The sequence below is a fragment of the Dromaius novaehollandiae genome, chromosome 1 (genome assembly GCF_036370855.1).
Source record: "Dromaius novaehollandiae isolate bDroNov1 chromosome 1, bDroNov1.hap1, whole genome shotgun sequence".
Taxonomy (NCBI): domain Eukaryota; kingdom Metazoa; phylum Chordata; class Aves; order Casuariiformes; family Dromaiidae; genus Dromaius; species Dromaius novaehollandiae.
The window spans coordinates 199,846,896-199,873,965 of NC_088098.1; the positions used below are offsets into that span (position 1 = coordinate 199,846,896).

The 27,070-nt window shown below is 40.3% G+C and overlaps 1 protein-coding gene across 6 annotated transcripts in view; it reads right to left on the reverse strand.

Annotated features, from left to right (window-relative positions):
- Window positions 1-19,346, reverse strand: part of ZMYM2 (zinc finger MYM-type containing 2) — a 90,378-nt gene extending 71,032 nt beyond the window's left edge. For 4 of the 6 annotated variants that reach the window (XM_026112106.2, XM_026112109.2, XM_026112110.2 and 1 more), the window contains exons 1-2: window positions 19,183-19,346; window positions 18,170-18,227 (exon numbers count right to left, since the gene is read on the reverse strand). The gene's annotated coding sequence lies outside the window, so the exon portion shown is untranslated. Of the gene's footprint in view, window positions 1-18,169; window positions 18,228-18,520; window positions 18,772-19,182 lie in introns of those variants that run through there. The other 2 variants (XM_064505034.1, XM_026112107.2) reach the window with 2 other exon arrangements.
- Window positions 19,347-27,070: the final 7,724 nt, after the last annotated feature.

The window sequence follows — 27,070 nt, forward strand, 5'->3', positions numbered from 1 at the left end:
AAATCAGCTGGTTACACTGAAGATTATTTTAATCCAATATTCTCTTTTACATATCGTATTTTTCCCTGTAGGGCTGAGTAATTCAAAGCTGAATTTCTCTGTATCTCAGCTTTTACTGAAAAGAATTCATTCACTTTATTGATTCTTAAAGTTTCCCAGTTTCATTTCATGTATTTTCTTTCACAACAAGCACAAAAGCATATAAAGCTTTTCATAAAGTTTTAAATATACCTGAACAGACAGGAGCAAAGAGGAAATGAGAATATGCCAAGACTATGCCTCAGTCCTATCTCAAACCTTTGCTATTCCTATTTTTACAGATCCTTAGTAGAAAGACAGACTTGGGTCTTATCTTTACTACATCACATGAGTGTATTGTAACACAGCACAAAATACACCTCTTCGCCTAAACATACTTTCCCCCCTCCCACACAGGCTCTCCAAGAGAATTCTGTTTTAGCGACCTGAATTATTCAGTACGACATAAAAATAAGAAAAATTTATAATGTGCTTGACTGTTACTGAACAAAGTTGTAAGTAAAAACCAGCATATTCTTCCTCATAAGTATCTCCTACCTCTGTAAGACTCAGCAACAAAATTCCAGAAACTTACAAAATTGTTTTTGTAACAACTTGCAAAATGAGGGAGCTAGTTTTCTAAAAATGCTGGTCTTGAGGAAAAACACAAAACTACACAATGTTATAGTCAGTATTTCCAAAGTGAACTACCACCAAAGGAGAAATAATCTACAGAATGAAAATAAGAAGTCTGGAGCAGGAAAACAGGAAAAAACTCACACTGCACAAGTACTAAGTGAAAGATGTTTAATGAGAGAAACACGATTGCTAGAATCCCGTAAGACTGAGCAGACTGCCTGCTAGATGATTTGTTGAGACTTTGAAAAATAAAGGGAATAATCAAAAGCAACAAAACAATAGTGAGACAGTCTCCAAAGAATGTAAGAGTGTCCAATGCTGCTGCAGAAAGAGTTCAATGCTTTGCAGTAGCATACAGGCACCAAGCCTACAGTCAGATGGAAACGCAACCACCACCAACATACAACAGCCCTTCCTAAATCAGGCTTTTTGTCCTCCTTTTAAATTAGGTTACATCACACACATATAAAAGTCTTAATGATGAAATAAATCATGATCCCATAGCTACATTCAGGGCTTAATTACTGGAAGAAATAAATGGCAAAATACAAGCATTTCTCTAGCAGGACAGCAAACACCACAGCCTTTAAGGCAGCCAGGCCTGTGGAAGACTTCACAGGCCAATCTTAAATTTAAAACTTTTTTTTTTCATCCACCTGCTCAGTTATGAGTAACTGGAGAAATTGGGGGGTGGGAAGGAAGAGAGGTCTACACAAAGATTTCTCAACTCCACCTTTACCAAAGCTAAACTGAGTTTAAAAGCCTTTATTAAGGGCCATTGCTAATACCAGCAAGGAAGGTGGCAGAAATGGAAGAGCACAGTCACGGTTATGCACACTTGGAGCAGTTATAAAAATGAAGAGGAATTAGTGAAGTCCAGCCAAAACTACAGTTCCAACTAAACAGCACTCTTGAAATAGCCATCCAGACTAAGACCAACACCTGCAAGTGCTTCCAGCTTTTAGTCTAAAAGCCAAAAAATAAAAAAGCAAAACTTGAAAGACTGGTTTTAAGAGAATACTTAACTAAGACGTCTTCAAAACTACATGAATTAATAAAATTCAGGGGATAGTGTTATACTACAGTACAAACAATCCAGGCACACAAGTAATTGATTTGCCTGAGGGGAGCAACACCACTTTCTGTTAAGAAACCTGGGTTTTCACTAAATTATTTACCTCAACAGGTACTGTACTACATTTAAATTCCATATCCAAGGAGAAATAGTGTATTAGTACTACAGCATCAATCACTTCAACTTGATGATGATAGCAAGGGTGAGGTACAGGGGAACAAAAGAGATTGCAAAGGCTAAACACTAATAACTGAGGACTGCAACTACTATTGTTTAGACTGGGGGAAGAGGACAGACAAGCAAGGATGGAGACAATTTCTTATGACACCGCTGACTGCAACTAGCTAGATGACTAACACAAGGAAAAACAACTCTTGATCTAATTTTGAGCCATGCAACATAGTTCGAGATGTAATTATTGAGATAACACTCCAGAATAGCACATTATAATTCACAGGAGAATGAAAAAATAATTTGCTACTGTAATATTTAACTTCAGAAAGGAGAACAACATAAATGCAAGGAGCTCAGTTAAAAGGAAAAGAAATGGAGCAGCATGACAGAAAGCTGCTTGAAAGCATGGAGGCCACTTAAACCTCACATACTAAGTATATAACCAGTCTAAAAAGGCCCCAAAGCCACAACAGTTAAATGACAGAGTAAAGACGACTAGCAGGACAGACTACTGAGCTATGTCTGAACAAAGGTCCATCTAACACTACTATCCTCGTACAACAGTAAAATTTTCCTAAAGCGAAGAGAGTACCCAAGAAATCCAAACCACAGCAGAAAACACAGAATAAATTATTTGCATTGATGTTCAGTAAGAAAGAGATCAGGGAAGACCAAATCAAAGCTCTCTTTCTACAGTCAAGTCAGAGGAAAGATACCATACTGAAGAGGATACCAACAGAAGGGGATTTTAGAACAAATCAGCAGGGTCATGTGTCATTCACTTAACATTTCTAAAGACAGTCAGTGATTTTATATTTCGGTACCTGTAACCAACTACTTAAACAAGAAGGTGATAAAAATTGCCCAGATAATTACCGATTACAGTCCTATACCCATCACTACAGAAACTGATAGAAACTATAGCTGAACAAATATATTACAGCAAAATAGAATACATGGAAAAGAATTAACATGTTAACTTTCTGTTGCAAAATACAACTTATGGGGCTATCGGAAAGGTCTTCTGAAGGGTTCGCATGCTTGCTGACCAACACAGATGAAACCTGCATAGGAAAGTCGTATTTCCAAAAGGCATTCAGCAAGGTTCCCCAGGGAAGACTGCAGTGGCAATGATCTGTCGTAAGACTTGAGAAAGGGTCCTCTTGTGGATTTGTAATTATTTAAAGAAATAAATCATGTATTGTTTCCTGTCATCACCATAAAGAGAAATGACCAATAAAGTCTCAAAAAAAAAAAAAAAAAAAAAAAAAAAGCTACAGGTCAATACATAATACATAAATCAATCATACGGAATGATGACTACCAAAGTGACATTTTCTTAATGATACAAAATTATTCGCAGTAGTTGAAAACAGAAACTGATTATAAAGAACTGCTGAAGGGCATCACAATACTGATCAGACAGCATAATAGGCAAAAATCATCGGTGATAGATGGAAGACAATAAACAGGGAGAAAAGTTAAACATAGTGATTTCTCTAAATCAGAAGGCTAAGATCCAGATTGGTAGTAGATTTGGTTTCAAATAGTGATCGCAATCATCAATGACCAATGAAAAAACACAATGTTAGGAATACTTAAAAGAGTTGAGAACAATACAGAAAACTTCCATTGCTATGTAATAAAGAAGCTGATGAACTGTGTAAGGGTTTTTGTTTGTCTTTGTGTTTGTTTTTAAAAGTCAAGAAGAGATGTTCAGGTCACTCCTGAACAAGAGAGATGAGTTACATGAACTATTCATATTAAAGGAAAAGTCTTCTCTTTTCAAAAGACAGAAAACTGATGATGAAATGATAAATCTGTAAAAGCAAAGAATACCAAGAACAAATGGGAAGTTATGCCCAGTGTCTTGTAACATACAAACATAAAGGCAGCCAACTAAACAATTACATACATTTAATAATCTATTCTGCAGAAAAACATTTTCTTTTCTTAATTGTGAAAGTGACTCCCACAAAATGCTACAGAGGCCAAAAATCCAATCAGTTCAAATAGGGATTGGGCAAACTCATGAAAATAAATACATTAACAACCATTAAACACAGCAGTCCAATTGCAACTGTACAATCAGGAACTCCTTAAACAGCCAGTTGCAAAAGCCAGAAGAATACACCTGCAGAAAAATCGCACTAGACCTGCCAAGTTCCTACTCCTAGATCTCAGTGCTGCAAACAGATTACTGAACTGTCTACTAACCTAGTACAGCAATTACTCTAACCTAGTAGAGTAATAATAATATGCTTATATACAAAAGAAATGGCAGTAGTCTCATGAGTGTTTCACCTACTTGCCAAAATCTGAATTTTGGCCTATGTTTGTACAGTTGATTTTAATCTGGAGAGGAAAAAATAAAACAACAACAATCAATATTTAATCAAAATAATGAGGTAAGAGACTACTCTGAACTCATCTCAAAGTTCTACGACACTACCGATCAATTACTGACCTTGTTGTTCCTTTCACTGTAACATCATTTTAATTCTTAAATTCAGTTCTAACCCTTCCTCATTAGAGAAATCCTTTTATTTATCATTTGACTTTTCATAAGTCTGATTATCAGAAATTCAGTCTATGGTAAAGACTCTCTGTATGTAACTATCAAGAAGCCATTTCTCCAGATTAACAGTGTAACTTCTGGCTATGACTCAGGTCTGTTACATTCCCTACACAACCAGATGCAATACTATGGCTTTCTGGGATATGAGCCATGCACGGAACCCCTGTAACTGACCAAATGCATGCTGCAGTTCACCCCAAACACAAAGTAAAAACATACCAATTAAAACCACCTTTAAGTGGCTGTTGTACTCTACAGCTGAAGGCAGTCTAATAGCCCAACCATACCCACCCAAAAAGGTTGAAAATGCTAGAGAACAGCAAAAAGTAATCAAACATTTTTAGAGGACTGCAATTTCCATCAGCTTTAAACTACACAGGAATGCTGCTACTGCAGTCTCAGTTATGCAGCAAATAATATACACTGTATGCATGGACAGCCTATGCGGGTACAATCCTACGTTAGCAACAATAAATTTGTAGGGCCCTCCTAGGACATCAGACACAAAATTCTGCTACTGCAGGAAATCACACAATAAAATTCTGTTTGTTAAATATTCTTACTATATACTTTCATCATTTAGTGTTTTCTCCTTCTATCCTTCCTGAGGGATATCTAGTTATGAACTCTAGCACTTTAAGCAAGGATATGCTTCAGATATGTGGCTGCTCTGATTTACCATAACCTCTGCCTCATGGCCTACAACAGAAGTTTTAACCCTTCTAAAGGTCCACCTACTTGTTAGGTCCACAGTCTCTCAAGAGCTAAGATGTGGCTACCCCATTCTTTCTCTTAAGCCCCTAAAGGGAAAATGCGGCAGGCAAGGAGAACAGGTAATTAATTCTCAAAAGCATTAGTTACTAACAGTGGGGATGGGGAAGGATGTTAAAATAGAATTCCACCTTGCCTAATTTCACTTCTGTAAATCCTAAATTTCCAATGCCTTTGACTCCTCTCTCCAGGAGCTAGTTTCTCAACATGACAGAATAGTATGATCGTGTTTTCATAAAAACGTTCATGACCCTTCTCCCTCAACTATACTCTCTAATCCCTAACAGTATTCCAGGTCTTATCTACTAAGCAAGCTATGTTTCTCTATGCATTTCTGCATTACTGATACTACCTAAGACTTTTTTTGCACCCCACATCACCATTTCATTGCGCTATCGTGTGACACAGTTGTTTCTGCAACCACACACACAACCAAAGTCGATCCAGCTGACAAAGCACTTCCTTCTGAAGTCCTTTTCAGCCCCATCAGCTCCCCAAGCCACATTCACTGTGCAGCAGCACTACCAGCTGTGCCTGAATATTAGAAGGCCGGTGCCACAGCTTTGAACTCCAGTGCAGAAATCGTTTTTGTGGACGGGATAGCTATGACAGGCTGATAGCCAGAGACTGAACTACACTACTTTGACAGCAATTCACATGTGAAAAACAGTCTTATTCCAAAATGCGTGTGCTAAATGACAAGGAAGCTGGAAGCACACCAATGCAACAAGACAGACTGAGTATTAGCATGTATGTATATCCACTGATCACACTAATTATCAGTAAGGTATCTGAAACTTTTAAGACTTTAGGCAAGCCTAGCATGCTAAGGTAAGGCGGTGGTGGCAAATATATCAACCAGCTTTGCACACGAATCATGCTAGCAAGTTCAACATAAGTACTTATATACTTAAAGCTAAACTCGCATCAAAATGCATTTTCTTGAAACATTACATACATTAATGGTAACTGTTAATGAAGAGCCTGAATAACATTTAAATACATCGATGGATTAGTGTTACATTGTTGTTTTCAGAACACAGGTAAAAACTTTCAGTAATAGGAGATTTAAGTTTAGGTTCATAAATCTAATCTGTTGATTGCCTGAGTATCATCATTAGAAATGCCTGAAATCTCACTACTTCAGTCCAGAGATGCTACTGAAGCCTAAAACTCAATAAAGCATTACTTCTTCAACCTCTAAACATTTACTGCTATGACAGCCATCTCACAAGAGGGACATTCATGAGAATCTGGATTCTTAAAACGCTCACTTCTGCTAAAAACTTAAGGTAAAATGCAAACTTAAGGATATTTCCCCGGAAGGTCTGAATTTTTAACATTTTTGTTTCAAAAACATGCAGAAAATACTTTCCAATGCAATTTATGACTACAATAAAAGTGCAACAACTCTGGAAGTAATAACGAGCAAATGATATGAATGCAAAGCAAGTGTATAGATGGTAGGGAATACGATCCTATGCCATAATACTACTGTTAGTCTTAATGGCAGTTTTCTTAAGATCTTCATGGCAAACAAGAGGATACGTCACTTTTTACAATTTTCTCTTCTATCGTTTGGTTTAGAATAATTTATTTTCAGTAAGTGGGAATCTGCTTCAAATTTCATTCTTTCTGTAGGACTTTCAAAAGACTGATACGGACTGAAGAAATTAACTTACTAAAATTCATTATATAACATAACATCCAAAACAGTAAAAAGAAAGCAAGCATCTATGCAGTGAAAGAAACAGATCAGTTGAGTCAATAAATTTTGGGTTTATTCAAAAGTGAAACTATTTACACACAAACTAAAGATCACCAAAAAGTGAGAGATAGGGAAGTGCAGACTTCAATATATCCTAAGCACCTTAGCTGTACTGTAGCTATCAATGTTACCTGTGAATGCTGACACCTGCTTTCCAACCGACAATTTCAGGTACATTTGAATAGCTTTATTTAACACAGCCTCTTTGTTTGGTGGTCCTACTGGACCAGCATTGAGAATTGCTCCCTATATGCATGAACAGAATAAGAATTCAGGGTCAATCTTGAATTTCAGTCTATTCAGGGTGAATTTTGAATGCATGCCTATCCACACCTACCACATAACATTTTCAAGATTACTCACGGGGAAATAAGCAGCAACTAGCTTAGCTATTCACGGCAAATACATAGTAAATGCTATGATTTGCATAAGGCTTAGGATACCCATATTGATATGTATTCCCCATCATACACATACTTTCAAAATATTTCATGGATGTTTAATCATGAAAAGGTGCTGATCAGCAAGAACCTGGAACCACCTCTAGCCTTAAAAGCCATAATGTGTGATGTGGTAAACTGTAAATTATCTCTCTCTCTACTACTCAAGCAGTAACATGCTGCTTTAGTATTTAATTTATTATAAATAGAACAGAATGATGGAATAAGACACAAAAAAACCGCAAGGACCCACAGAAGAAGTTATATCCAAATGCTTATCTATTTGTTACATCCAAATGCATGTAGGAACATTAGACTGCAGCAACAGACTTGGAAGATGACCTTAACGGAAAGGGAGCATTAGAGTAACACAGAAGAGAAACACTATGCTAAAGATATGAAAATGGAAAAATGACAAGTAAAACACTGGAAAAGGAAAAAAAAGAAATAAGTAGAAAGCAGCCTTAATATAGCATGCAAAGAAGACAAACTTATGTGACATATCTTAATTTTTAAAAATAATGTAATATGGAGTAGGAAAAAAGTACATATTCACTGGCTAGAATAGAAACAGACCTGAGAATAGTAAAGTTATTTATACAGCCAGACTGGGCAACAGAATTAATCATAGCACCGATACTTAGTTATCAGTGGGTCACAGCACACATTTCAAAAACATACCTTATGCTTATTCCATGGGGACTAATAAAAACTAATTCCAAATTCGAATCTACGAAGTCCATAGCCTTTGCTAACGTTTGAAAGATTAAATTGAGACAGTAATACACAACATACGTAATACCCTTTAAAAACAGCATTTAAATATGTTCCAGGTTCTAGAAACTAGAATTGGAAGTATTCACTTCATTTGGGTAACAAATGTATTACAACATATTTTGCAAATTTAAAAGTAGTATAGACACAAATGAGAAAAGGCTCTAACTCTAAGCAAATAATCTATTTCTGTATTTTTCATAAGAGGTAGTTGCATCAGGTATATCTTTTGATACAACTTCTTATGATTATAGTACCTATACTGATCAGTAAGCACCTAATATATAAAAGTAGCATGCTATTTTTCGAATTTGTAAAGTTACAATAAACTGGGGGTCGTTTATAATGTGTAACCCAAAGTTCAAAAACCAACTATGGACAGGAAAGAGGAAAAGACATCTCAGGTGTAAGAGAATGGTATCTACTAGTTCTAATATATCCTGCAGACCCGCATGTCCAGAAACAGGCCAATTTATTTGCTAAAGTAATATTAATTCTATTAAGAAGCTAGCTTTTCCTGTAAAATATAATTTGATTTTTAAAAAGTCAGTACATCTAAGGTAATTTTAACAAAGTCTTTAAACAATGTTTTGCGCACTTACATTTTCATGTATAATTTCAAACTTTTTTCCAGACGGCGCAATTTTTTTTCTAATACAAAATTAAGACTTTAAGTGCCCAAGTTAACCTACAGTTAAAGAATTACATATCTTATAGAGAACATCTTGGTCACTAAATGGTATTTAGACAGCCTAAACACTGCAAATTTAATTAGAATCATAAGATTTCTGATGTTGAATAGGACCTCTGGAAGTCATCTTATCAAATTCCATCCCAGCTCAGAGCAGTGACAAATTAGAAATGAGATCCATTTCTCAAGTCAAGTCAGGTTGCTAGCGTCATATCCAACTGTTTTGAGTAGCTACAAGGATGCAAATTCCCCAGCCTCTCTGGGCACCCTCTTTCAGGACCTGATTATCTTCATTATGAAATTCTTTTCCTCATATATAGGCTCAGAATTTCCCATGTGGCAACACGTGCCTGTGTCCTGTCATCCTATCAATGTGCACCTCTGAGAAGCACCTGGCTCTGTACCCTCCCATTAAGTAGTTCAAGACCACAATTAACATCTCCCCTCAGCCTTTTCTTCTCGAGACTGGATACACCCAGGGTCCTCAGCCTCTCCTTGTTATGTGTTCAAGCCCTCTAACCACCCTGGTGGCCCTCCGCTGGACTCATTCCAGTAGGTAAATGTCTTAATTGTACTGGCGGGGGAGGGACCAATACCAAACTGCACAAAGCATTCTAGATAACGTCTCACAAGTGCTGAACCGGAGAAAAATCACTTCCCTCAACCTGCTGGCTACAGTCTTAAATCAGCCCAGCATGCTGTTCATATTCATCCCTGCAAGGGTGCATTACTGACTCAAGTTCAACTTACTGTCCACCAGGACTCCCAGGTCCTTTTTTGCAAAGCTGCTTTCTATCCAGTCAGTGCTCAGCCTGTATTGCTGACATACAATTTACAAATGAAGACACTTTACTGGCTGCCAACAAGCATATTTAATTTTATTCTTCATTTGTGCTTTTGCTTAAGGTATTTTGATTTTAAACTAGCAGGCAATCTACCCCCATATATATACAAAACAAGCAACTCTGCATGAATAGCTGATAACCGTCATGCCTAATGGCATACGTGGTGTCTCAGTGCCTGACATCACAAAGAAAAGGATGAAAAACTACCATGCCACATAGTTTGTAAGCTAACAGGATGTTTGTACATGGTTACTTTAAAAGCTTATAAGAAAATGGACTAACATCCATCCAGATATTTTTCATCACCAAGAAATACCCAAATATTGGCTAACAACACTTTTGGCCAAGTACAGACAAGCTTCTTCAACACAGTTTGCCTTCAATGACGAGTAGTTGACACATCTGGCAATTCAAAACAAGAAAAACAGAATTCAAGAGAGTACTTGTATACTATGCTAGATATTGGAGGGAATCCCAGGTGGACTACAAGCAAACAGAACCCATGGAGTCATAGAATAATGAAGGGAAGAAAATCATATTCACACCATTAACAAAATGAGATAGAAAAAGAAGGGGAAGAATCAAAAACAAACAAAAAAAGCTGAAGTTCTATGTTGAAGTGAGGCTGACAAGAAATGGGATCCACTGCAAGAATGGGTATGGTCAGAATGGCAGGTGTGATAGGTTTTCACAGCTGTACTCCCTCGCTGGTAATAAGTTACATTATGCAATCAAGACTCCAGTTTATGGAATCAAACAATTCAGTTAGTTTTGAAAAATAAGAAGTAGCTTTATTTTAATCACATACAAGAAACATATTCTCTTTGCTAAGGCTGCAGTCCTACAACAAGAAAACACATCCAGATTAGGACAGGACATCTGTGGTGTCAGCTTCCCACTCCTCTCTCCCTTTCCTCAATCAGCTCTTTCCTTTCTCCCATTTACACCAAGTGCTCACGTGATCTAACTGCCAGCCAGCCAACAAAGCTAAAGTGGTAGAAAGTAGAAGTTAAAAAAAAAAAAAAAAAAAAAAAAGCACCAGGCAACACTTACACAACTCCCATGAAAAAAAAAAATTGGGTCAATTCATGGAGTGAAACTGACACCCCATCCCACCCCCAAGACAGAGAAAGCCAGGGCTAATACAAAGGAGAAAAGACAACGACAGCCCTGATTTAGGTGGGTTTAAAAGGTCATGCAACCAAGCATATATGCTTATTTGAAATCAACCCCATGAAAATTATATAACATTTGTTCTAAGTCAACATTTTGTCTTATGAGTTCAAATCCATAACTGCACAAAGTATATTCCAGTCCTCCTAAAGATCCAATATACTTCGCTACTGGTGAGCTTTTCAAATCCTCTTTAAACTCTTGCCTAAAAAGAAGAAAGTGATGCCTCAATAAGTTATTCCAGCTCTTAGTTATCCTAATTGCTGAAAGACTACACACTATTCCCTGACCTTGCATTGCTTAAGCAAGAATCAACACACAGAAATTAAGTCTTTAGCATAGAAGGGGGAAAAAAAACATGCAGCTATTTAATATATCCTTCTTCTGTGCACAGTTTCTCTCAGAGAAGGGTTAAGTTTCATCATAATCTAGCTGAATTGAGAAAAAGGTTGAGTTTCTGAAATCTCTTAATACAGAACATTTTCTACTCAAGTCATTCTTGTACATTTTCTCTGAACTCTCCAATTATTTTTAATTATTAAATAATGATGGATTTAAGTTCAGTCATAATTGTTGTACCATGCACAATATTAGCCATGTTATCTCAGTATTTCTATTTGGTAATTCCTTGGATAGAAGTATACATGGATGGCCAATGGGGATGATGATGGCAACAATCTCAGGTTACATTCGACATCTGCATCCCATTTAAAACAAAACAAAACAAAAAAACCCTTCCCTTCATTGCTCTCTCCAATTTCTGCCACCTCCAGATTGCATTTTTAAATTGTATATAATATAGAAAACCTCTTATCCTACTTTTCTAGGCGTAGTTTGGCTAATTTAATGAGGCACCATACACTAAAACAAAACCTCATCCTCTGAAAGAACATTTTTCCAAAAATCCCAAGAGATGTATTAGCTAATAACAACTTAAAAGATACCTAGTAACTGTCAATCTGTTCTTCCAGCTTAGTAAAAGTTACTAAATTTGTATTAGTTGGTATATTAGTCTGATGACTCAAGTTATGGCTCAAATAAAATTCTGTGCAATCATTTCACGTGTAACACAACACTAGGCCTTCTTATTCTTTCCACAGAAAAAGGAGGGGGGGGGAGTAGGAGAACAGGCCTAAATGACAGTGATAATACACCCATATCCATGCATCTCTTATCACAGGCCCCTAGGAGCCCATGTCACAGACCACATTATGCTAGCCACTGTAAAAACACAGAATAAGACTGTCTGTTCAAAAAGCAAACAATCTAAACATAAGGGACAACAGATGGAGAGCGACAAAAAGGAGAATACAAGGCAACAGCACCACCATAAACAATGGTTAGAACTGGATCTTGTTTTAAGGATGGGGTGTTTGGGTGCCAGGGCAGAGGGAAGAAGGCGATTTTGCTTTAGGAGACTCTTTCCTAAAGTTTGCTGCTTCTGCATTACTAGGCTGGAATTGCTTTAAAGGGTGCACACAGGGAATTCTTCCAAGTATGAGGAGAATCATAGGAGAATGAACTGAAGTGTTTAACTGCCCACAACGTCAGCCTTCTACATGGCACTTAAAATCTCGTCAACGAGAAATGATAGATAAGTCCCTTTGTAGTTAAGTCCCACCTTTAAGTTAAAGGCAAGTAATTTGTTACTTTTATTCTCATAAAATAAGATGCAGAGACCAGACTGTCAAAGCAGAAGGCTAAGAAAACACTTTTTCAGGATTCTGAATCCAAAACAATGGAGCAGAATCGTATTTGTTAAAAGCATTACCACAAGATACAGAGATTAAAGAAAAGATACGAGATTTAGCTATGTGCAACAATTTAGCTACAGCTTACTACGTGGGGGGAAAAAAAGTGCAATTTGTTAGCAGAGTAGGGAGCTTTGTGTCTAAAACAATGGCTAGATTACAGGCTTGACGCAGAGACCTGATGGCAACACCATCCACAAGTGACAGAAAGACAGCATGGACAGTCTTCCTTTCGGGGGAGGAAGGACTGCCTTCAGAATATTAGCCTGAGCTAAAGGTCAGACATCCACAAAGAGATGTCAGAAGCACACACTAAGATTTATCTGGCATAGAAAGCAGCAACTCTGGAATAGAGAGAGATTTGAAGGTCATCCATACAGAGATGATAGTTGAGTTTATGAATGAGATTAGCAAGGTAAATTATAGAGAAATTTCATGGAGTACTAGAGGCAAATGCCAAACTGGAGAGGGCGTGCACTGATCTAAAGGAAAAGAACTACAAAAAGTAGTAACATTTTCCCCAAGCTTAAACTTTAAAGAACAACAACAAAGAAACAGTTGCATCATGAGTGGTCTTTTGTTTTAAGTTCAGTGTGGTTATACCACACACGGAAAAGGCTAAAAGACAACAAGAGGCTAATATGTATTATGTGGCCAACAAGAAGTCAGAAGGGGAAAAAAATAGGTCCCTGTTTCTAAGGGTGACTGGTGACAGTGCCACAATACAGCTAATTCAAAAAAAATCCTGTCCACAGTCTGTTTAAGACATCTCAAAGTGGACTCCTAGGAAGTCAGTGTTCTTTTTTGACAAGCTCAAAATCTCATTTACAAGCTAAAAGTAGATTTATTGGGTTAACACCATACTTTCAATGAGCACTAGCATAGCATCATAACCATAATGTGAATGTGCACTGAGAAAGTACAAGTTAAACTACCTCTCGCACACAAATCCAGTTTAGCTCAGTTTTTGATTTTGCTTGAAGAAAGCCATCAAATATAGCAACATAAAGACAAATTAAAGCTGTATTTCTATAAAAACTTTCCTTGTCTGTTATGCCACCAGTTATATTCAATTTGACCTCTTCCTCCCCATGCCATCTCTCAAGACCGAAACTGAGGAAGCTGCATGCAGAAACCTGTATGAAGTCTTCCATAACGCCACTGTCCTCTCCTAATGATCTGCTTTCTTTGTAGCGCCCCCAAGAGTTAGATTGGTGAGCTATGGTGCAAGTATTTAATCAGTTATTGTCCTATGAATTTAGAGAGTGCACAATTATGGGTATTGCTACTTTACATAGTCTATTATATAGGGGAAAAGGTGAAATTAAGACGACATCCTGCTTAACATGTGCCGGTACATGTTGAAATGAAAACTCCAATGAGTAGGGACTATGCCTTGGTGGATTTTTGTACAGTACTAGGTACACAAATGTAGAGATTATGGGTTTTGGAAGTTACAGCAATACAAACCAAAGGATTCTGATACTCTAAGAGTTAGGGTAAAAAGCTTATGGGCCCTATAGCACAGTTACATGTAGAGTGCCTACTTGGTTTATTTCAAGTAAAACAAGATTTTTTTTTTTAATTTTTTGTTACTGATATTCAATATGGCTGGGGAGAGCTCCCCAAACAGTCAAGCAGGCACCATTGGTAATGCCCAAATACATTTCAAGTGAGGACTGCAGTTAGGAGGTATGAACACTTATTTCTGAATCCCCTGCCTCAGTGAAGAACCTGTGCAACCCCCATCAGACTATTCTGTTCGGGGCTGATGGTGGCAGAGCCAGAGAAGAATGCTATGGCGAGGGCAGCTCCGAAACAGTTGGGAACCAGAGAGATGATACAGAGTGTTTAAGCATTAGAGCAAGCATACATGGAGTAAATATCCTTCAATCAAAGAGCAATTTCAGAAATGCACTGGCAGCAACCATGCCACTACACAGACCCTCATTTGACCATAAACTGAAAAGCCTTTTTTCATTTTCTGTATGTTGGATTAGTAAATACAGACAATGAATTCAAATTTATAAACATTAATTGAAATAACTTTGTCCTGAGAGCATAATGAAACACAAACTACAGTAATCATCAACATGTCTAATCCATGAAGCACTTAGTGGACAATTACAATCTAACGAGTCCATGAAGGACAGCCACTGATTGGCTTAAGCCTTGAAGTACACTAAAAACATTTAATTTCAGTTGATCCCATCTAATGTAACTGTGGATGCTCTCATCCATACAGGTGTATAATATTTTTTTGTGCGAATCCCATTAAATTCTAGTGGAACAGACTTTCACAGGTTAATAATATTTTTCCTCTGAAAGTTGATTGTTTCTGGAAGCTCAGTAAAAGAAAAAAAACCCTTTAAACTGCCAAATCTAACTGAGCACACAGAAGTAGAGTTTAAATCTATGTAGTCTACACATTAACTGAAGAGAACATACCATGCCACTGTATTCCTCAAGTCTCATGCTACTCCCTTCTAAGATTTCTCTTAGAAATACAGAAGATACCCTGACAAAGCTCGCAAACATTGGTCCAAAATGAAGAGTTCTGATACTAGAATCTAAATTCAGCAAAACATTCATATACCAAACTAACTTCTACTGCCAGCAATATTTGTCAGCAACATGTAGGATAGACTACAAGCATGGAAGAGAAGCTAAGTTTTCTCTGAACTCCAATCCCTCAGAAACCCAGTTATCTTCTTGGTGCATACGCCTAGTAAGACTAAATCACAAAACAAAGCTTAATGTTAAAAGAAGTTGGAGAAAGGAGAATGGAAGAAAAAAAATAAAAGCTTTCAACTGTTGAGATAAACCAACTTCAGTTTTAGTAGAAAATTCATACTGCATACAGGGTTTTAAGAGCATCATGAGGCAAGCGTTATCTCAAACACTTCAGAAGGGGCAGCTTACTAGGCCAGTCTTTTCAAGTCTTCTGAACTTCAAATCTTAACCCTTTTTCACAGCTAGGTTGACTTCATTGCTATTTGTGATGTGTAGTTCTTTTGGAACAAAATAGCTGTTCTTCATGAACAGTGGATTTTCCATTAGTAATAATACATTCTATAACAACTTCACAAAACTTTTCATTCTGCTCTTGTTGCAGAGTATATTAATTGGTTGCAAACTACCACACAAGTAGATGGAACTTCAATAATTCTCTATTTAGTCCTTGAAACCAAAATGAAAGCTACTGTAACAATGCAAGACTGTTCATGACAGCACTGGACAAAAAATAACAGATAAGGAAAGAAAGCCAGCAAAAATCTGAAGGAGGTTATATTACTTTTGGTCCCACAGCCTTCCACACACTTGCACAAGTTCTGCAGAAGATCACTTCCACTTTTTCACCAGCCTTTGTACACTCTTGCTGATGCAAATCCCTCTTAGCATACTATTCCAAAGCAACAGTAAAATGCAGTCAGGTTGCTGGGGTCAAAGCGGATTAATATCAATAATGTAAATCAAATTTATCAGATACTCTAATTAAGACAGTCTTTTATTAAAAAAAAGTGATTTGCTCCAAATATCTAATATATGTTCCATCATCACCTCTATTTCACAAATTATCACAGCTGAGAAGTTTGGTTCCTAGAGATGACCATGCAGCAGTAGCACTGAATACATTCCCACATGGAACTGTGAGGCCTATCACATGCCATAGGATACACAAGTTTTTCCTCAAGCCATGTGCTGAAAGAAAGGCTGTACCACCACCACAGCTGGTAGAGGACGATGTGTCATCAAGCCTTTGTGCAAAAAACTAGTCTACTTCACAAACCAGCTGGCAACTACTCATCCAGGTTTACTAAATCTTAGCCATACAGCTGTTCTTGGCGATATTTTCATCTTCGCATATGCAGGCACTCATAGCTGCAATATTTTTTTTGAGATCAGCACATAACATCCTTTCTCAGTCCTTTCCATCACAGCAATCTTCCTCTTTCCAAAGTATTATTTGCATTGGTCACTGCTACTTATTGTTAAAAAAAAGGTTATTTCTGCAGAAGTAGCATAAAAAAAAGAGAATATCTAGATTGTATAATGAGTCAGAAGTAAAATCAGATAGTAGTCTTACCTCCACAATGCAATAAAATGCAAAAAGTTACAATTAAATTTTAAAAAAATACAGTAGTAAGTCAAAGATTAGAACAGACCATTTTATTAATATAACAAGCTAAACAAATTTAAGTGTTTTTCACAAGGTTGATAATTTTAAAAGTTCATCAAAATCAAAATTTGATACCTTTCCTCCTAAGCAGTGGTGTTATGCAAAGAATCACTTATTCTTTATGTATATAAGCCACCAAGAACAGCAAAATAAGTTGCAAGCTATGTAAATTTGGAAAATCTACTACATAGAATGTTAAGGGAAAAAAAATTCAAAGATGCAAGCAGTTGAAGATATTACAAGAACCTCAATTCCTCCTGTCCTCAAGTCAAGAACCTAGAGCGCAAAGTACGCATTCCTTTTTTGTTTTGTTCTGTATGCTGCACGTTTATTAACCAGATCTTTCAGGGCTAGCTAAGCTTTTTGCAGCGGCCTCTAGTGACGAGAGCCTGCAGACAACAGTCACATCCAAACTCATGAGCTCCTAAAACGTCTATACCCACCGTGTTACTTTCGTCTTCACTGCACTACTTCATAATTTCAGAACCCCTGTTTTCCTCCACGTGCGGCAAAGGACATTATTAAAAGGGCACAACCCAGTGTCAAATTACTCCCCAGTCCTGTGTACAGAGGTTGGTAATTGGTCTCTCCTTAGCTGACCTAGCACCCAGAGAACACAATCTGCTTTGAAAACCCCATACAGATGAAAACACTGAAAAGGATCACTACTAAGAAGCTGTGGGTTTCCCTAGTGACCTCCAGCGTTCTGGGGAAGGGGCAAAGCGGATGGCTCAGAAGTACTGCCAAAGCACACACAAAGGCAAAGACACCCAACAAAATCGCCCAAGCAAACCCACAAGTGCAAAGAACTGGTCCAAGTGCACAAAGGCCAGACACTGGAGTATGTTCCACAAATTGCTGGGTTATTTTAAACCTCCCATTCCCATTCTTAGCTTCAAGATACATGGGATACAGGATTGGAGAAAGAGGGAAAAAAAATAAAGATGGCCAAAGCTGTCTCGTTATGGATTTTAATGTACGCTCTAAAACTCTAGAGGGCACCCGAAATATGCCCTCCCCCTCCCTCCTGAGCCGGGTAACGTGAGCAGCGGCAGCAGCCCGTCGTCTGCTTGCCGGAGTTGGTATTGCAGGAGTGATGTCTGCAGCAGCAGCGCCCACCCCGAGGAGGAGCCGCCTCACAGCCATTACCGGGGCTTCGCCCCAGGCGGCAGCTGCTGGACCCAGGAATTTCCCCACCCAGCCCCCGGAGGCTAAGCGGGGTGGCGGTGGGGGTCAAGCCCTCCCTGAGCAGGTCTAGTTGAGGCAGAAATAGATACATAAACAGCACTCACAATAGAGCTCCCTCTCCTTGTTGGTCTCTGCCAAGGCTGCACCAAACTGGGCTGGAGCCTAAGGGAAAGACAGGGGGTTACGTGGGGCACCGAGGAGCGGGCAGCGCCCCCATGCAGGACCTCCTTCGCCTGGCCAGGGCAGGTACCGCCTGCATCACCCACCACTTCCCTCTAATCCCAAGCGCTAAAATAAATAAATAAGTAAATAAAAATAATAATAATAAAAGAAGCTGCCCTCCCCGGTGGGCTGTGGGGTACTCTTCAGGCGCACCCGCTCCGACGAGCGGTTACGAGGAGCCGCCCCAGGCGCAGCTGCAGCGGGGGCTTCCCGGGGCGGGGGGAAAACGTTACCTGCTAACTTGCCTAGAGCAGCCCTGAACCGGCGCCCCGGGGGGCGCGGACCCCTCAGCGGCGCCCCCGCGGCAGCTGCCCCTGCTCTGGGGTTTGCCCCCCTGCAGTCGGCCGGCAGCACTGCCGCCTCCTGTCCGCCATTAGAGAGACCCAGCCAAACAATACGGGAGGGGAGCAGCGCCGGCAGCAGGAGCCGCGGAGCGCAGCGCCGGGCAGAGGAGGGAGGCTCCCGCGGGGGGGGCGGGGGCGGCGAGGGAGGTGGGTGGAGGGGGAAAAAGGCACCGGGGCAGAACAACAGCCGAGGGCCCGGCGGGGAAAGGAGGGAGGGAGTTAAAATAGGAGGCGCTAAAGCAGACCCGGCCCTCCCCCCAAATGCCCCGGCCCCCCCTCCTCGCTGCCCCTGAGCGCCCCCGGTTCGCCCCCGCCGCCCACCTCCGCGCCGGGGTGGTTATCCGCGGGGCTGCCCCCGGCGTCGCCCGGCGCCCGCTCCGCCGCCGCGAGGGGTGGCGGCGCGGCGGCGGCGACGACACAGCGGGGTACTTAGCCCGGGTAGCCGTGAGGCACGGCGGCGGCTCTCCCATCCCCGCCCTGGGGGCAGTTCTGCCCCGCCGGCCGGCCGCCAGCCCGCCGCCGGGGCGCAGCACCCCGCGCCCCCACCTTACCCGGCTCCCCGCCACTCGCAGGCACGGACCCCCCCGCGGGGGACGCACGCACTCTGCGCTACTCCTCCGGCGCCTCAACTCTAACTCGGTCCAGTCCCGGGCTAGGCGCAGCTGCTAGCGAAGAGGAGGAGGGACAGGGCCAACCGAGCTTGGGGAAGGGCCGCCTCCCTGCCCCGCCATTGGCTGCCCCAGAGGGCGGGCTTTCGCGCTGGGCTAGCTGATTGGCTGGGCTGCCCGTCCATCGGAGCACCCCGCAGCCGGTTGACCCTATAAACTGTCAATCTCCCTCCTGGCCATGCCTCGAGTTCTTCCCACTTTGATCCATCAGGTTTGAGAAACCCGAATCATTGCCCACCAGCTCTTTACCCGGGTTTAAGGGCTGCGAGGCTGCGCTCGGGCTCTCAGTACAGCTGTTTGACAGCAGCAACTTGCAGAAGTTTGCACTGCTGCCGTGCTAGGCTAGCCATGCTCCTCCAGCCATCTGCCGGGGAGGAGATTGTACTACCCATCCCAGCCTTGCGCTGAGTCCCTATGGGCACAACAGCCCCAGCCGTGGGGCATGGGCTGATCTTTCCCTCTTGCCCCCTCCCCTCCCCCTGTCGCCGAGAAGTAGGGCTGGGAGGACCCATCCATAGCCCTCTGCAGGTCCCGCCCCACTCCTCCTCTGGCAGGACTGTGAACCTGGGGCCATTTCCATGAGGGACGGAGTGTGAATAATGGAAGCGCTCCCACACAGGAAAGCGAGAGAGCGCACATATCCCAGGGACAGAGCTTCCCCCACACACCAACAGCCTGCCCCCCTGAGGAGAGCCTCCTCGCCGCCCTCGCTCTGGACGCCCTGCTGCCCCCACCCCCTGTGGGGGAGGGAGCCATGTCAGCCGCCGCCATGGCTCCTGGAGGAGCTGCTGGTGGTGGTGGTGATAGCAGTGGTGACGTCCTCCATTTTGTCGGATGCCGCTGCGGGGAGCTTGGGACCAATTCAAACCAACGTGAGGCGCAGCAGGGCGCCCATTTGAGGCGCCTCTGCGCCGCTCCCTGCGGGAAGAGGAGCAGGGCGCCACGGGCACTGCCGCGGGCTGGGGAGGAGTGCGCAGAGCCGCGAGGGGAGCAAGGCGCCGGGAGCCAAGCTCTGCGCCCGCCCTCCGCCAAAATGGAGGATGCGCGCTCGCCTTGCGCGGCTGCGTCCCCCCTTTCTGGCCATGGCGCTCACGCCTGCTTCTTCGAGGACCTGGAGAGCTCAGCCTGCCGTCTTGCTAGCTAATCCCGCTCTGCCCCATTTATTCCTCCTCCTCTGCCCAGAAGAGGGAGAAAGAGAGAGCAAGTACCCGCCCTGTCTTCTCTAGCCGGTATCAGTTCGCGTCAGCCACGCGGTGCGGTGCCCCCCGCAGACCGCCTGTCGCATGGGTAGGGAGCAGGGTTCAAGCCGCTGGCGCCATTTCGGCGCGACTGCGGGGAGCCTCCCACCCCGCGCTCGCAGCCCCCGGGGGATCAGCCTGGGTAATCGGCGCAGGAGCATTGCTCGGGGACGCAGCAGAAGTCACTTAAGGGCTGCCTTCTTTACCACCCTTGATGAGTTTGGGCAGTAATTTTCGTGTGTGGGAGAGACCAGAAATTCTGTATCTGCTCGTGTCACATCAGTACATCTCGTGCCTTCCTAACAGTCCCACCCTGAGACAGACTTCAGTCAACAGCTCAAGCCAAACGCTTCTAGGACACGCTATTACTGTATGCTGTTGATGGGACTTAATGATTTTTTTCACACCCTTCTAGCTGTGTGAGGAAGCTTAGAGGGCTTCTTGGTGTGGGGGGACGGAGTTACCTCACGGCTATGGCGGCCTGTGGATCAGCGCTTGCACCGCCATTGCTCATGCCTGAAAGAAGGTGGCAAGTTGATGGTGGAATACCACATTACATGTCTACCACAACACCTATAAAGGAAGAAAATGTTAATGAAAGTAATCATAACCTGCTTTGAAGGTCTCTTCAAATTTGCCCTGGAGATTGATAGACCTCGTTCTACAAGATAACAGTGGCCAGCTAATTAAATTAATGGTAATCAGACAACTGTTGAAATTTCAATATTAAATGTCATACATTCTATCAGGTCAGCTGCTTCCTGACCATTTCCTTTATTAGCCTTGAATGTCTTCTCACTTGGTAAAAATGAAAGCCGTTTTAAGTCATTTTACGTATTTTCCCTACCTTTCCAGTTGCACATCTCAGGAAAATGTTTTTGAATACTGCTTACAGGTAAACATTTAAGTTCTGGTGAAGTTCAGCAAAAAATTCAAGAAGACTTAAGCACCTGTTTTTGAGAGCTTTGATTAACAGAAATGGACAGAAAATGAGTGCTTTTCTGAATTAGAACATGTTGTTGAAACCTATAATTCTTACTTAGTCATTCAAAAAAGTAACCAGAGAGCACCTCGCTTTTACCACTGCCCTAACAATGGATATTACCTAACTGTTGCCTAGGACTAGCTAAATAGCAATGTAGACAATTTTCATTCACATTTTAGAATATACAGTTTGAACAGGTATGTTAATGTTTAGCTTGCAATTTTGGAACTGTACTGAAACGTATTTATATATGAAACTGTAATCCTAGTAAACCCTAGTCCCCCTATGGACACATAACCCTATTTTTGAATTCATATATTCAAACACAGACAAAAATAATGTATTACGCCACATATTTTTCAATTAATTTTTCAACTGAATGCAGCAGAAAGTGAGGGGAAAAGTTAAACACTTAGTAAGTTCTTCTTCATCTGTAAAACCATGCATCACTGAGATTATTTTTTTAATGACGCGGATCAAGTAATTCTGTTTTATGGTTTGAAAGAGCTAATGTTAGCCCAAACAGTAAGCCGTGAAACCCTCTTCATGAACACCACAGACCTGAAACTGATGTATTTTTAGTCTCCACACTATTACTTTCATAGACAGGCCTGATGTCAACAACTTCACTGTAAAAGTTCTAACTTACTGACTGCCAGTAGATAAATTCAACAAAGCTGACCAAGAGAATGATCGAAGACTAACATGAAGAATGACACCCTTCTATGTGTTATGGAGTAAAATAGTGTCAAAAAGCAGTCAACAGAATTTGAAATGAGAAGAAGTAATTTGATAAATTTTAGAGAGTTTATGTTTTAGCAGGGATCTCAAGAACACTACCAAGCCAACCTTAAAATGATGTACAGTCAGATTTGAACATACATAATTTGGAAATACTTGAACAAGGTGTCCTTCAGTAGTTCATATATGTAACATTTGGAAAGTAGCGGTTCATGAAACTCTTTAAAACACCATTTATTACAACTGTTTTGAAGACTGGCTTGGAAAATTTTATGTTTGGAATGCAAATAAAACATATGTTTATAAAAATGTCTGTGTTTCTACAACATGTGAAAGTGAAAATGGAGTCTAATCCTTTGTAAAATATGTAACCCCCAAATTTCTGTTATGTCATTGCTGACTTCTATCTTGTCCTTCCCCACAATCCTTTTTCGATCTGCCTCATACAGTTTTATTTATCCTTTTCCCTATTTTTCCCCTACAATTTCTGCCAACATTTCTCTTTCTTTCCTATCCTTTATCTCATTTGTTTGCCTCAACCTAGCCCCAATCCTCCTTGACATTTTTGTTCTCCATCAAGGAGCAGGAAGATGTGGAAAAAGTTTGTCTATGGAACATGTACTGCTGTCTCTTTGTCATATTTTTATGGGCATGGCATAACAGAACTCTGGTCTACTATTTGGTTTCCCAACACAACTTCAAGAAGTAGTAGTAGAAGGAAAAAGTAAAAAGAACGAACCTTAGGATTTTACAATACCTGTGGTTATTAACACCCTGATCATTTTGATTTTATTTTACAATATTCCTTCTATTGGTTTCTGATTTTTGAGTTTCATTAGGCATTTCAGATGTTCTTTAAACTAGAGCTCTTAAGGAAAAGGGACTATATGTGTGTATATGTTTGTACAGTACATAACAGACCCCATACTGTGCAGAATTGAGAAAAATTGCTTTCTACAAAACATTACCTGTGGTTTTCATTATGGTTTTTGAGGTACATATACTTTTCATAATATTTATAAACAAATCAATATGTATCTAAAAATAAATTGCATGCAGCTGTTTAATTTGAAGTTATCTTATTTAACCAAAAGTGATCTTTCTAAAGGTCAGCTATTGAGACAATATACACTATCCAATGGGTACTATAAGATTGCTATTCATTACATAATATAATATGCTTTGAAATGACCTTTATGCCACATTCCATATTTCGGCTTTGAAAAAGTAAGGAACAACCAACGCTCTACACTAGGCAACCTCTCCTTAAAAGACATTCTAATACAATAAAGACTAAGATTGTAATACTTATCCAATACAGTGTTATTCTTAAATCACTTTTAGTGAGCTTTGCAATAATCACAATTATTTTTACTTGCATAGAATTTTGTTACTATTTTTTAAACATTTGAGAGATTTAGTTGTATAAATTTCCTGTCTCTATGGAGAAAAAATGACAGTGCAAAACAGAATACAGGACCTTAAGACTGGAAGAGACTTCCTAGGTCACTGAGTCCAGTTTCTTGCTATTACAGGAAACTATGTCATATAATCCCATCCAGAAACTTTTCAAGCTCCATCTTGATGGTAGTTCGATATATTTACTCCCTACTCCTGTTGCAAATCTGTTCCAGAACTTCATTGTTCGGGTGGTTAGAAACCTTCTTCTAATTTCCAGACTAAATTTTTTCAAGAACCCATTTGTTCGTGTGCCAGTATTTGTCCTTTGGCTTAAATATCTCTTCTCCCTCCCTGGTGTTTACCCCCTGCTATATTTATAGACAGTAATCATATTCCCTCTCAGCCTTCCTTTTGCTAGACTAAACAAGAATCTTTTAGTCTCTTCTCACACAACAGATCTTCATTCCCCTGATCATTCTACTAGTCTTTATCTCCATTTCTCCCAGTCTGAGTTCATCTCTCTTTAATATAGGTTCAAATTCCCATAATATTTAATTTTAAATTGGAGCGGTACATCGTACAGAACATTAATATTTCCATATCTCCAGGAAATATCACAATCTTAGGTGTACACTTATTTCTTTGCACAGTTACATTAGATAACGACCAACTACCATTCTAGTAGTACCTACGTTGTTTTCTACCTCAGTCATTTATTGGGAAGTTCCTAGTTAAAAGCAGAATTTTTATTAGCCACCAAGTTCACGACCTTGCATTTTGTATTATGGCGGTTTGTTTTGTTTCCATTAGCTCAATCGTCAAGGTCATTCATTGCTTTTCCAGATGACATCACACTGCTGCTCTGTGTTGATGATGCCACCTAGCTTTGTGAAACCAGCCAATGCAATAAGTGTATTTTGTCTTCTGTGCCAAATAGAAGATCAATCCCAAGAACAACTGAAGAAATCTACTAGCAGACAGCCTCCAGTCTGACACTCAGTACTACCTGCTGCCATTTCCCTTATTTTGCTCTGGCCAATCTCATCTTATCCCTATGCATCTTGACTTGTAGCAAAACTTTTCTTGATGGTCAATCCTTCTTTTCCTGAAGGCTCTCTTATTCTCATTTACCTTTTTGAGTTATTTGTTTCATGTAGTTACATCAGAGCATGCTTCCTCCTGGTTTGTCCTGCTAGCTTAGTGTGCAGCTTTGTGCCGTGTTAGCGCCTGCCACTTGAAGGAACAGCAAACCATGTTCATTCCAAACTCCTGACCTCCTCAGTCCAGTTGACTTGATTAACTAGGTGCTTTAGTTTACCAAAATTTTCCTTACTGAAACCACACAGACCGACTTACATAAAGACCTGCTTTTGTTTACTTTCCATTCCATTTAGACTGAATCAACTAATAGCTCAAGATCATCTTCTACAACTAGCTATTCTATACTATCCTCAAGTATAAACCCAAGTCTAAAATAGCATCATTTCACGCTGGTTAAGTGATATTTGCTGAGAAAAGCTGCCAGCTATGACATTCAGCTATATCTGGGGCCCTGCCACCATTAGTAACATTTGTTCTCCAATCTAGTAAGCTAAGCAAGAAAAAAAAGAAAGAACTGAATAGCTTTTTGCCAGCTTAGTGAGTTGAAGTGACTTATTGGTCAGACAGGTACCACAGCCCCCACAAAGACAGCATACAGGGCCAAGCAGCCTTAAGGAGGAGGGAGTGGAAAAAGACACTTCATTGCAGCAAGAGGGAGTTGCATGAACCTAGCCTCTCATGTTACGGTAACCTAACTTTGGAGCAGCATATTTATATGTATGTATGCATGTATATAAAGAAAACTCCTTATTCCTTCTAAATCCAATTGTTTACAAAGTTTTCATTAGAGAAGCTTAGAAACTATTTGATCACAAGTAGTGAAGCAAGTATTAGATTTGTTAAATCAAACCTTCCTTAATAGGATTCTTTTTATTCGCAGGCTAAACATCTCTTCCTGTGGTGTCTGTAAGAACAATGTTGAAAGAGAGGACTTCAGTATGCAGGAACCTTCAAGTCTGTTTCTTTCCATTAGATCTGGCATATGGTTTTCCTTCATTTTCCTGGTATTTGTCGTACAACGGGGCTTGAATGAGATCAGGCTGGATAAGGTGTAGGGTGTGGTTTCATGACTGGCTTAAGCTGCTGTGTGATAAAGCTGCTGCCAGAAGTAGTGGTCTTGTCATCTCCTCCATCACTGGCTATGCATTTCTGTCACCTTTCTTATGCTAACATGAGTATTCATGTGGCTAAAAATTGGCCACTTTTCCATGGGATCAACAAGTTCATCTAGCTGAATGTGCAATCAAATGAGTGATAGCTCCAGAGAAGGGGGTGTGGTGGGAAGCACAGGGGAACAATGCGTATGCCATTTGTGAAACTGTACCGCTAGCCTACATAAATCAAGGTGGTGCTATACATATATATATATATATGAAAAGCAATTAGCAGTTTTTGACTGAAAATCTGGCTTCTTCTTTATCTTAGTGAGATTCACAGTGTAGGTTCTAACCAGTTATTAATGGTGTTTAGAGGTAGTTGAGAGAAAAAAAAATATGAAATTATGAAGCAAATTCTATTTCATAAGACTTAAAATTGGTCAGCTTTTTAAAGATCTTTGAAGAGAATTCACTTAGGAAATTTAATTTAAAAATCAAATTATTAAAAGTAATCAAAATATTTCCATGCTGCAAATCATTCTGACAATGTTTTTGGCAGTATTTTGATATGTATTTCATAGAAAAAAATGAAAAAATCAATAATTTTTGCACACTTTTTCATTTTCAAAGCAAGGACATTTTTGTTCAGTTTCATTCGAAGTGTCTCAGCCTATTCTAGCAGTGAACAAAGTTGCTTTTTTGGCAACTTGTCCTTTCCTTTTGGATGAGGTGTATGCCATGGTCATCAGTGCCTTCAGACTAGATTAAAGTATTGCTATTTTATATGCTAAAGGGCCATTTGGAAAAATCAGCCAGGACAGGACACAGCCAGGAGATTTACTACAGGATCTTTCCACCAGGACTTCATTGAGCTAAAAGGAGGATGGGAGGATATGCTAAGTAGCCGTGTCACTCACTTGCCATGAGTCTCAAAACTTGTGCCACACAGGGTCTTACAAATGGGACGGATCCACCTGTTTTCCACAAAGACAAGATTGGGTGATGAGATCATCTAAAGACTCTTTACTAATCTTACCACTTCTTCCTTTACAATGATTATTAAAATGAGACTTCTGCTTGTGTCCAGGAAGCTAAAATTCTTGTTCTTCTCTTTAAATATCTATTGTTGTTATTGCATCCTCTTTCTCACATTTGCCAAGTTTTTTTTCCCCTTGTTTGTTGCATTAACCAGTCCCTGGTCCCCCCTT